At 40.7% G+C, this 12,057-nt stretch overlaps 1 long non-coding RNA gene across 1 annotated transcript; it reads right to left on the reverse strand.

Moving 5' to 3' along the window:
- Positions 1 to 3,794: 3,794 nt before the first annotated feature.
- Positions 3,795 to 4,573, reverse strand: LOC135701112 (uncharacterized). The gene is made up of 3 exons (XR_010517619.1): positions 4,244 to 4,573; positions 4,107 to 4,182; positions 3,795 to 4,046 (listed from the first exon to the last, which is right to left on the reverse strand). It is a non-coding gene; the product is annotated as an uncharacterized LOC135701112 (long non-coding RNA).
- Between the last annotated feature and the right edge of the window lie 7,484 nt (positions 4,574 to 12,057).

Below are 12,057 nucleotides of genomic sequence, written 5' to 3' on the forward strand. Positions count from 1 at the left end.
TGTCCGGTCCGATTTGCTGATCCAGCTGCCTACACTTCATCGTCATCTTCCAAAGGCTTTAAGCCCTTTTCACTGCCACCAGGATTTTCCAAAAGAGTTAAATTTCTGAACATGTCCCAACTAAAATGATTAATGGCTGCAACAACTCGACTATAAGTGGAGTGATGTGATATGAGGGGCTCGGTGCCCTTAGAGTGATCGTTTTTGCTTACTGAGTACAACATCATTAGTTTAATCTTTTTTTTTTCTTCGTACGAATCCATCAATAATTCAGCGAACCGTTTGCCAAAACCAACTTTGCTGCATACCCAACTCATTTTGCCAACAACCCAGTGATTTCTCGTGGAAGTCTCCAAAGCGAGTATCACGTCTATACATTCATACTCAATCCTTTATTGACATGCATTCGGGCGCGGCCGGTGCTGGTATTGCTTAATTTTAGATCACCAGTTTTTACACATTCAGGATAATTGCTAGTCCCAAGCATCATCTGTTGGATCTCTGTGTAATAGGCGATCTAACGATAGCGCTCGTGGTGAATAGGAGAAATAGAAAAAATGATGATGGTCTCCAAATTTTGCACGTTGAGGTATAGGAAAGAAATCTTGAAAAGCATTTTTTATCCGAAAAAAAAAATATTTGTCATTTTTTAAAAGCTGCTACGGGGTAAGAAACCTCAACAGCTATTGGATAGACGTAAAATTTTAAAATTGAATTTTTTTCTTAGTTTTCGTTTAGATTTTTAGATTTGAACTTTTCAAACATCGTATGTACATGCAAATTTATAGCAAATACTTTATTCGTTAAATAAAGCGTTTTTAAAATATTCTCCCATACCTCGCCGTGCAAAATTATGGTAGCATCATCAGTTTTCTAGTTCTCCTATTTGCCACAAGTGGCGCTTATGCTATCGTTGCATAGAATAGAAACTTAGCGATTGTTCCAGCCTCTGGCGGTGAATAAGGGAACCCTCGAAAGAGTGATGAGGGCGAAAATTTTCACCGTGAAGCATTGGCAAATCAAAGTTGGCACTCGTGGAGAATAGAAGAACTATGAGAGTGATGATGGTTTCAGAATTTTCCACGGGGAGGTATACGAGTGCAATCTTAAAATGCTTTTATTTTGCAAATGGAGCATTTTATTTAAATCTGGTTGCTGCTACAGTTGTAGAAAAGCTGAAATCTATGTCTACACATAAAAATCTGAAAAGAAATAATTTTTTCTATATTATATGTCTATTAAGTAGTCCTTAAGTTTTCTACTAGCGTAGCATTAACCAGATTTAAATAAAATGGTCCATTTGCAAAATAAAAGCATTTAAAGTTTGCCCTCGTATACCTCACCGTGTAAAATTTTGAAACCATCATCACTCTCATAGTTCTTCTATTCTCCACGAGTGCCAACTTTGATTTGCCAATAGGAAGAGGGCAATATTTTTCACCTGTCCTGATTAATTTATCCACCGTAGGTGCTTGAAATCGCCATCCAAGTGGAATATTTTGTTTTTTTGTTTGTATCGGGTTCTTCGCGAACTTGTTGGCAAACACGAACTTGAATCTTCCCGGCACAATCCCCACGTCCAGTCGCGATGTAAAACTTTTGACCGGGAAGCTGCTTCAAATCGAGTTTGACGTATGTTTCGTTATCGATCAAAGTGCAGCCCTTGTGTTTCGTCAAAACACGATCATTCAAGAGCCTTGCACGCTTTTTGGCCACGGAATTCTGCTTCGAATTTTTATTGGCTTTGTACGACTTAAATCCTTCCCTGGGAAGGATGTTCCGTTTGAAAGTTGACGTAGTACCTTCTGGCCACATCTCGGATCGAAAGACCGGGGTTGGCTTTCACGCACCTCGCACCTTGCTGCGCAGCTGACGATCCCTGATTCCAGTTTTTGCGTAGGTCCGCTGATTCCTTTCCACACTCAGGGTTTTCTTGTAGGCTTTGAGCACTCGACAAACTGTTGTTTTCGGCATCTTCACCACTTTAGGCTGCTTGGAACCGGACCACTCCGGATTTTCCATGTGTTTGTGCAGAATATTTTTTTCTTCTTTCGAGTTCCATTTGACTGTATTTCTGAACGCGATCGACTACTTTGATCAAATCTGCACCAGTTGTTCTCTATAGAAGTGTAAACAAACCACTGTCAAAGATGTTCGATTCCCAACACTAGAAGCGTGCTAGCGGCGCGCGAGGGGCGTACCAATTTACTTTTAGTCAACCAGTTCTTGAAGCACTTCCAAATGTTTAATTCTTTCTATGCTTATATGTACACTCCTATACCCAAGAAAGTCGAGATTTTTTCTTTCCCCAAAAATTAATATACTGGATGGGAATAGAAGTCAGCCTCCTCCATCATAGACTTGCTGTGTAGCTGTGCCTTTACCGACTGAGGGAAGGAAGTATCGTTTTTACCCCTTGAAAAAAAAATGTATCATCTTCAGTTTTTGTTAGCATAACTTTTGAGTATTTAGAAAACATAATAAAACACCTTTACATTATGAGATTCTTTTGATTTAAAGCAGCCTAGCTTGTCTGAAACATTATTTTAAAACATTAATGCATTTTCGTTTGAAATGCAAATTAACTTAATAATAGTTACTATCCAAATCCCAATAAAAAAGGGTGTATAGAATGAAGTACCCAACAGCGCCGGTGGTGTAGTGCTAAGCGTGATAACCTCTCACCCCAGAAGGCCTGGGTTCAATCCTAGTCGGCGCCGCCGGGATGTTCTCAAACATAACATCTCTGATCACGCCTTCCTTCGGTTGTTTTTTCGTCGATCTTGTTTTCCGTGCTGAGCACCAATGCTACCGAAGTGTCAGGAAGGCAGCTCTCCCACAACTGGACCCTTACCTATCGACCCATTAACTCATGAACCGGGGACCAACGGCTTTACTTCCCATCCGAAGGAAGGCGTGATCAGAGATGTTATGCCTCAGAACATCCCGGCGGCGCCGACTGGTATTGAACCCAGGCCTGCTGGGGTGAGAGGTATTCACGCTTACCACTACACCACCGGTGCCGTTTTTCCGACTGAGATGCGATGAATCATTTTTCCACCGTACTGAATCACAAATTTAATCGGATTACATCGTAAAACTTTTCAAATTGAATTTGTTATTACAGATTAAATCGTATATGATGTCAAATCAACTCGTTTAAAATTTTTTTTAAATTTGCACGTACATGGCCTCCACATTTGTTGGTATAAGCCCTTTTTGCCATTCTATACGATTTGATTGTTTGTATATTACAGAAACAACTTTGAATATACGTGCATTCTGGTTGTCTGGGTATTAATAATCTGCAAGATTTAAAACTTTAAAGGCCGGCGCACAATAGATACGTTTTCAGGTTTTTTGACAGTTAGCCCATGCATTATCTGTCAAAAAACCCGAAAACGTATCTATTGTGCGCCGGCCTTAACTGTTCGACTGGATGCGTCAAAAAAAAAACTGGAAGAATCCAGTTTAAACTGGAATGTTGGCATCACTGCTCTGTACATCAAAATACACGATAAAAAGCATGGTCGTTTTTCTTTGAAGTTAACCATAAACAATTAATCATATAGTCAGGCAATTTTCCACAGAGATGGCGCTGTTCTACTCGTAGGAAGTAATACAAATCTCCGTATATAAATAGAGATAAGTTGAAATAATTAGCTTTCGATGCGAATTCAGGTCAAGAAAAGTGAACGAAAGCCTAAAGAAGTCATTCACTTATTTTCTGGAAATTATTATTAAACAAGCTGTTAAAAATCGTTTTAATAGGAATTTTCCGATGTTATAATTCTCCACCGACGGCAATAAAACGCAATATTCGGTTTTGGGAGAATATAATTTTCCTGTAAGATGCAGGACATTTGTGATCAATATTAGTTATCAATTTTGTGTTTCATAAAAGTATCAATTAAATTCAGTATTTGTGCTTTATAGATGTAAGTTTAGATTGTAATTTTAGCCGGTAAGACTTACGTTTAGTTCCTTTAGCATATAACTCCCGGCTGGGATTTAAGTGGGTTCTCGACCTGATTATTGTGGTTGTCCTAATGGTAATAGAGTTTAGCTTTTTTTGTGTTTATTACTGTACCTATGTATGATCTTACCGATTGGCTTTCGTATGGTAAGATTAATATGGTTTAATCCTCTCGTGACCTTTGAAACGCAATTGACGGCAATATCCTACATAATTAAGTGGATTAATAGTAATTTTCGAGGAAACACTGTAGTTTAAGTTTCTCACCGATTGTAGTGTCTAATAGAATTGCGGCACTACTGCAAAGCTGGTGTTATTGTTGTGGGTAACCTAGTTATAACTAATAGCAATTAAGTTTCGTTTAAGATAGTTTTAAGTGATCTCAGCTTACCGGCTCAAACAATTTCACGGTTAATTTTAATATTTAGCACCTAGGTTCACTAGTTTAAGATTAATTTAAGTTCAATTTAATAATAGATGCATAAGAAACATTTAGGACTGAGAATGTTATAATTTTCGATTCCAATCGTGTGGCTCTATCTTTTTATCCTCTTCCTTACTCACCCCGGTGTCAGATCGATACCTGTCACTCCGCTGTCAAACCCACTGCAGGGATGTTCTGACACGGTAGGTGCGCTCAGGCCAGTGCGGCCAACACAAGCTACAATTCGATAAAAAAAAATTTCGTTTTACCCGCTTTACTACCAGTCCCCAGAGATGTAAAAAAAATCAAATTTGAGAGAGGAAATTCGCTCTCACGAGCTCAATCTCCCAACATGCCATGCATTTTGATGACCTTCTTACAGACTTCAGAATAAAGTACCTGACACTGCACAACATGTCTGGTACCTCTATATATGCATTTAGATTAACATCCTATGTTTCTTCTTTTTTACACAAAATATACTTTCTATTCCGCCCCATTCTTATAAAAACGGCGAAAAATCGTGTTAAAGGTGGGGCATAGAAAGTATTTTGTGTGCAGAATATGTAAAAAAGGAGGGACTTCGGATGTTAATCTAAATGCATACATATATAGAGGTGCCACGCGTTTTGACAGGAGTGCCCTCTGTTAACAATTAATAAAACTAAGTGTATGCGTAACTTCTGATATGTAACCATCAAGAACAGCTGTGCCATCTGAAGGAAAATTAACGCAGTTCCTCCGTGATTTTCACGACTAAAAATTCAAATCTTTTAATAATCCGCGAAAATCGCGAAATCCGCGCCTGTTGTAACAGCCCTGTCTTTGTCATTGGCGAACAAATGGACGAGTTTTTGCCAAAGGTTTAGGTTTGCGTGAAAACTTTCAATGACAATGCCAATCCTCAGCACTGCCTGTAGTTCCTTGAATAAGAAGATTCGGCGTGTCTCCGCTCTAAAATCGATAAACTCACACAATAATTACTGAAACTTCCCCATAATCCATTCACAACAACACCACCGATGAGTGCCATTCCGAATTCCCTAATTACTCACTTCGTTTAATCCCGGCTAGCTATTTCAGTAAGCACGAAATTGCTCGTCGGAGATACTTCAGAAACCGTTTCACGCATATTTCACACCGCGGAGCCATTCTTCTTCCCTCCACCTTTGCGGCATTCGGAAGAGCCAAGAGGGAAGGAGTTAAAATCAAAATAATAACACTACCAACGAGCTGAACTAGCTACTAAACAGAGACAAGTGGGTCCTATACGAGTCGGGAAACTGTTTTCACAAGAAATGCTTTCCACTTTTTCTTTCTCTTTTCTAGAGAGGGAGGGATTCAAACCGAAAATAGCCGTATGCGACGCACTGTCGCAGCCAATAAATTTATTTTATCTCGCCTAGATTGAGATAGATGTCATGTAGGAAGATTTTTATTTTAATTTATGGATGGTATTCCGTCTTTGTTTCAGCCAGTGTCTCCGCTCTGGTCTTTGCTGAACGATTCCGAAGACCGGCCGGGCGCGAGAGCGCGCGTACCATCCGAAATGCCTTTGATGCCTGGGAAGGAGGAAGGAGGTGCGCCAGCTCGCGGAATTTATGATGATGTGGTAGCATATTATACTGACGAGTAGCGTGTCTGCGAGGGAGAGGAAATGTTCGGGAGGACTTGCCGAAGGAAAACAATGCGGCGAAGATTGTCACTTGGATGAGCGACTCTGCGATTGGGTTTCTGCCGTGGGTGGTTCTTATGGGGGCAGAATCACGCGCACGGTATGTGGGGAGTGGGATATATTTATAATTTTATGGAGTGACAACATTGATGGATATTAGCGGAGATCATCAACTTCAATGCCAATTCGATTAGGAAAATTATTTTTAATTCCCATGCTTATAGAAAGCTGACTTTGGAAAACTTGAATTTAGGTTGTTTTCGAACATTAGAACTAACCGTTTCTAGAATACACTTAAAGTTCGATAAATGAAAAAGACTGACTCCTACCTCCTGCAAGGCTTAAGGCATCCTCGTAAATAATCAAAAGATGCATGACATAAAGTGCCCGGTGGCGCAAAGAATCTCAAAAATGAAACATAATAATTTTTGTGTTGCTCGTTTCATGTGTGCTTGGTGTGTACAGGGAATTTATATCGCGAACGTTGGTTTGACAGGGGGAAGGGGGGGGGGGGGGGCGGTGGCTTGTAATTTATGATTTTCTCTATTAATTTTGATTGCCACATTCAAAGCGCTTTTAATGACCCATAATTAAGTGTTGGTATGTGCGGTGGTAATACAGAGGATGCGATTGTGTTTGTGCTGGTGTGGTGCTCTGTGGCCTTGCCATCACTCGGCGGTCGTTGGTGGGTGCCGAAGACCGCCGCCCGCAGCACCTGTCCAGGGATTTGTGACGTTGGAGCGGGCGGTGAATATGTTGACAACTGTATTGAATTACACACAGTGGTACCTGGCTGGACGGCCTTTTGATGATAATTTCATGGGTGCCTTGTCGGATGACATTGGCAATTAAGAAAACCAACTATTTTGATGACTGTGCAACTTTTGAAATGATAGATGGGGCAATTTAAAAATGTATTGCGGTATGACGAAATACCTGAATTAATTATCAATGTAGGTATGACAGTCACTGTAGCTTAACGAATGGCAGATTGCTCCATATGGAATTTTCCCATGATTCTTATATGGTTTATTGGTGTTAACAATTTAGAATTCGTCCTCCAACAAAACACTTATCAAGTAAGTACGAATATTATCAAATAAATACAAAACTGCTTCTCAACGTTTACTGCAGTGCAGCAAACATGGAGAAGCGAATTTCATGAGTGAAGTCGCAATAGTTTCCGAGATTTGTACTCTAGAAAATTTGACGTGAAAGTGGAATCAGGCATCTTGATGGTCATTTGTGAACTATGTTTCGTAGCACCTTAACCATACCATTAACTCGTGTGCCTAGCTCCGTTTTATCGAAGACAACAAATCAAGAAGACTGGCAACTCTTCCATTTTCTCATACGAACGCTATGAGATAGGTACATCCTTAGACGAAGGGTTTGTGTATTTGCTCATTTTTCTATGCGTTGCTTCCACCTTCACTCAAACGTAGCGCTTCTGTATCTGTCGCTTGGATTCTGGCAAAGTTGCCAGTCTTCTTGATTTGTTGTCTTCGGTTTTATTCAAAATCGAGAATGAGGGTGATAAAGATGAGATCGGTGGTGGCCAATTTGAATACCAATGACGTGAAATGGGGAAAACACTAACATCTTATATGATCCAAATCAAGCACATCTGAACAGATGAAATTTAAGCACAAGATTACTTTCATCGTAACTCGTCGTTGGCCTGGTGTATCCCAAACAGCGCTGATAAAAATAATTTCTGTCGTACTCAACTTAGCTGACAATGAAGACAACCTTAACAGATAGACCAACTACCTGCATGAATTTGAATTTTGCATAATCACAATGGATGAGTGCACCGATGAATTTGAGCTCATTCACTCGAGAAAAAGTGACATAAGCTTAATGTTCATTATTCATTATTCATGAACATTTAGTGTTCATGATTAGTCAACATTGTCCGCAGCTTGTGTAACTTTTTCTCGAGTGAGTGAACTCAAATCCATCCATCGTCCATATCTTAATCAAGGCAGTATCGAAACCAACATTTGTTTTTCTTTATTCATGGCTATAGATGTTCATTATCGCCTCTGTTGTTGTCAATAGTAATATTCGTCTTCATCTTGGTGGGGATGATTTTGGAGATCAAATGTAAAATGATAATTTTCATTTTACACAAATATAGCGCTGAAGAACGTGTCGTGTTGGATTTTGCACACAGATCGATGGAAAATTATTCTTTCTCGTTGAATTGATGATAATATCGAGGATCTAGGTTCTGGGGTCAACACAATTCTAAATAATAATTTTGAACAAAATTGATTTCACTATTTTGCTTTTGAGGATCGCTTCTGATTTTGGCAATTTTGGGTTGAATATTCATGCACTGGTGAATATCAACAAACGCGTATTCGTTGATGTATAATGAACGCATTTGTTCATTTCACTCGTTGAAACTGGGTTGAAGCTCTACTCCTTACGTGTGATGGTAAGTGATAAAAACACACTGATCCCAAAAGGTTCCCATTCCTGCTTGATTTTGAAACTTTCTGTATAAGCAGTTTAGATGGGATAGAGCTCTTTTGCCCAGCAGCTGAATTCTTCATCACCAGACTGACTGCCACCTACAACAAAGCCATCTGCACTGTGGCAGGGTTGCTCCCTTCCCTCCCGCAGACTCGAGTTGCGTCGAGCTTGGAGTTTTACCCTTCAAATACCAGGTGGCATCAACACTAGAGCCGAAGACAATCAGTTTTCTAGATAAACAACCGGACCTGAAGAGATATGCCTCCTCAGAGAAGGGAACAGACTTCATGAGAACCTGGCCCTTCAGAAACTCCCCTCCAGCGTCCAGTGGAACGGAGCCAGGGGAAGGAGATGACTCTTCACTTTGTGTCGATTTCTCTGTAGCCAGGCGATTCAAATACGGAGAGAACTCTCTGAAGAGATGCGCACTTACGTCGCCGAGATTCTAGGGACTAAGTACCTCGAGCACCACCACCGGACGGCTCTAAACCTAGAGGAAAAGTCAAATTTGGTATCGAGACCCTAAAGAGGGTCATTTTTTCCGACTCCCTGACCTATTTTCTCGGAGGAATATGCAGCCATTCTCCACTGTGTCCGTATGAGCGCCAACAAACCCATCTGTATCTTATAAAACATCAAAGCCAGTGCCCTTTTGGCTCTAGAATCCCAGTTCCCGAGGTATCCCTGGATTTAGGGGATCCAAAAACACACACCGTCGAATACAGTTTTCCTCTGGATACCGGGTCACTGCGACATTACCGGTAATTGTGAAGCAGATCATCCGGTCAACTTCTGGTCCCAACATTAAGCACTGGGTTGGGCTCATTATCCGCGACTTCTGGATCCTCCTTCAATTTATGGAAAACTTGCGACACTTGCAATGACAGTTGAACACAAATTGGTGGCCCCAATGATCAGCAATCTAGGAAGTCTCTAAGGAATGCCCTATCGCATGACCCATCAGCCGAAGCAGCAGTCATCTGCTTCATTAAACACGTCAAACTTAACAAAGGTATCTAACCCATAGGACAGGATCACCAGAAATCAGCTATTGACACTGACTACTCTTGAAAAAACTACAACTACTACTCCGTCCGAACTTCGTTGAAGTTCCCAGAGAACTTCGTTGAAGTTCCCTCAGAACTTCGTTGAAGTTCCCTCAGAACTTCGTTGAAGTTCCCTCAGAACTTCGTTGAAGTTCCCTCAGAACTTCGTTAAAGTTCCCTCAGAACTTCGTTGAAGTTCCGTCAAAACTCCACTGAAGTTCCCTCAGAGCTTCGTTGAAGTTCCCTTAGAACTCCGTTGAAGTTCCCTCAGAACTTCGTTGAAGTTCCCTCAGAACTCCGTTTAAGTTCCCTCAGAACTTCGTTAAAGTTCCCTCAGAACTTTGTTGAAGTTCCCTAAGAACTTCGGCGATGTTCCCTCAGAACTTCGTTGAAGTTCCCTCTGAACTTCGTTGAAGTTCCCTCTGAACTTCGTTGAAGTTCCCTCAGAACTTCGTTGAAGTTCCCTCAGAACTTCGTTGAAGTTCCCTCAGAACTTCGTTGAAGTTCCCTCAGAACTTCGTTGAAGTTCCCTCAGAACTTCGTTGAAGTTCCCTCAGAACTTCGTTGAAGTTCCCTCAGAACTTCGTTGAAGTTCCCTCAGAACTTCGTTGAAGTTCCCTCAGAACTTCGTTGAAGTTCCCCCAGAACTTCGTTGAAGTTCCCCCAGAGCTTCGTTGAAGTTCCCTCAGAACTTCGTTGAAGTTCCCTAAGAACTTCGTTGAAGTTCCCTCAGAACTTCGTTGAAGTTCCCTCAGAACTTCGTTGAAGTTCCCTCAGAACTTCGTTGAAGTTCCCTCAGAACTTCGTTGAAGTTCCCTCAGAACTTCGTTGAAGTTCCCTCAGAACTTCGTTGAAGTTCCCTCAGAACTTCGTTGAAGTTCCCTCAGAACTTCGTTGAAGTTCCCTCAGAACTTCGTTGAAGTTCCTTCAGAACTTCGTTGAAGTTCCCTCAGAACTTCGTTGAAGTTCCCTCAGAACTTCGTTGAAGTTCCCTCAGAACTTCGTTGAAGTTCCCTCAGAACTTCGTTGAAGTTCCCTCAGAACTTCGTTGAAGTTCCCTCAGAACTTCGTTGAAGTTGTCTCAGAACTTCGTTGAAGTTCCCTCTGAACTTCATTGAAGTTCCCTCTGAACTTCATTGAAGTTCCCTCAGAACTTCACTAAAGTTCGGTCAGATCCAAACTGCGTCATCACTTCCCTGAAGTTCCCTTGTAAATACCAGAAGTGTTCTCGGATATGGCTCGGAAGGCCTCAATAGTTTTCTCGGCACTACCAAGAAGTTTCTATTAAGCTATCAAGTTCCCAGAAGACCCATCGAAAAATTCCAGAAGCTCTTGAGAAACTATCAAGATCTTCCTTCGTAACTTTCAAGAAGTTTTCTTGATTTGTCCTATATTCTTTGATCGGTACTTCCACTGGTAGAGCTCCCTAGTAATTCCCACAGAACATAATAAGATTTCTCGAATAATAGGCCGCTTCATGCTTAAAACCTTATTTTGTTCCTACGCCAAAATGAAGAAATGATGGCAACCTTACTTCTTAGAAAGAATTTGAAGAAGTACATAGGACTTCATATACACAGTTCGAAAAGTAGTGTAAATTTCTGTTCAATATGATGCACACAAATGGAGCGTCATATATCATATAAGTTTACATTATATATCATGTAAAGTTCTAGCACAATTCATGCAATGTAGCAAATATTGTATACAAAAGCCCATCTTTGTTAACAACATTGTTTACAAGTTGCTCGGTTGTGTGAAATTAAATTTAAGTTTACGTGAATGAATGTTTACATCACAATTAAAATTCAGAATTTTTATCTGTGTAGGTTCACAGATCTTAAGGGAAGTTCAGTGAAGTTCACGGAGTTTGTAGGAAGATCACGGAACTTGAGAGAAGTTCTCGGAGCCTGGGTAATGTTCCAGGAACTTGGAAAAGTTCATAGAACATGGGAAAAGCTTGGAAGAAGTTCACGGAGTTTGGGAGAGGTTCACAAAACTTGAGAAAAGATCACAGATTGCTATAACAGTTAACGAAACATGGGAGAAGGATGCCGTGAAAAGTGCATCGAAATTAGAAGAAATTCACTGAACTTTTGTCCTTCATTTGCAACTTGGAAAAAGTCCCCTTGGAACTTGGCAAAAGTTTCCTTGGAAGTTGCCAAAAGTTCCCTTGGATCTTGCCAAAAGTTCCCTTGGAACTTGCCAAAAGTTCCCTTGGAGCTTGCTAAAAATTTCATTGGAACTTGTCAAAAGCTACCTTGGAACTTGCTAAAAATTTCCTTGGAACTTGCTAAAAGTTCCCTTGAAACTTGCGAAAAGTCCCTTGAAAAGGCAAGTCCAAAAGTCCCCTTGGAGTTTGCCAATACTTCATTTGTAACTTGGAAAAAGTCTCCTTGGAACTTGCCACTAAGTCTCTTTGGGACTTGCCAAAAGTCCCCTTGGAGTTTGC

Source organism: Ochlerotatus camptorhynchus, unplaced genomic scaffold (assembly GCF_037179485.1).
Source record: "Ochlerotatus camptorhynchus isolate MF236.1 unplaced genomic scaffold, CSIRO-AGI_Acam_v1.1 ptg000150l, whole genome shotgun sequence".
Lineage (NCBI taxonomy): Eukaryota > Metazoa > Arthropoda > Insecta > Diptera > Culicidae > Ochlerotatus > Ochlerotatus camptorhynchus.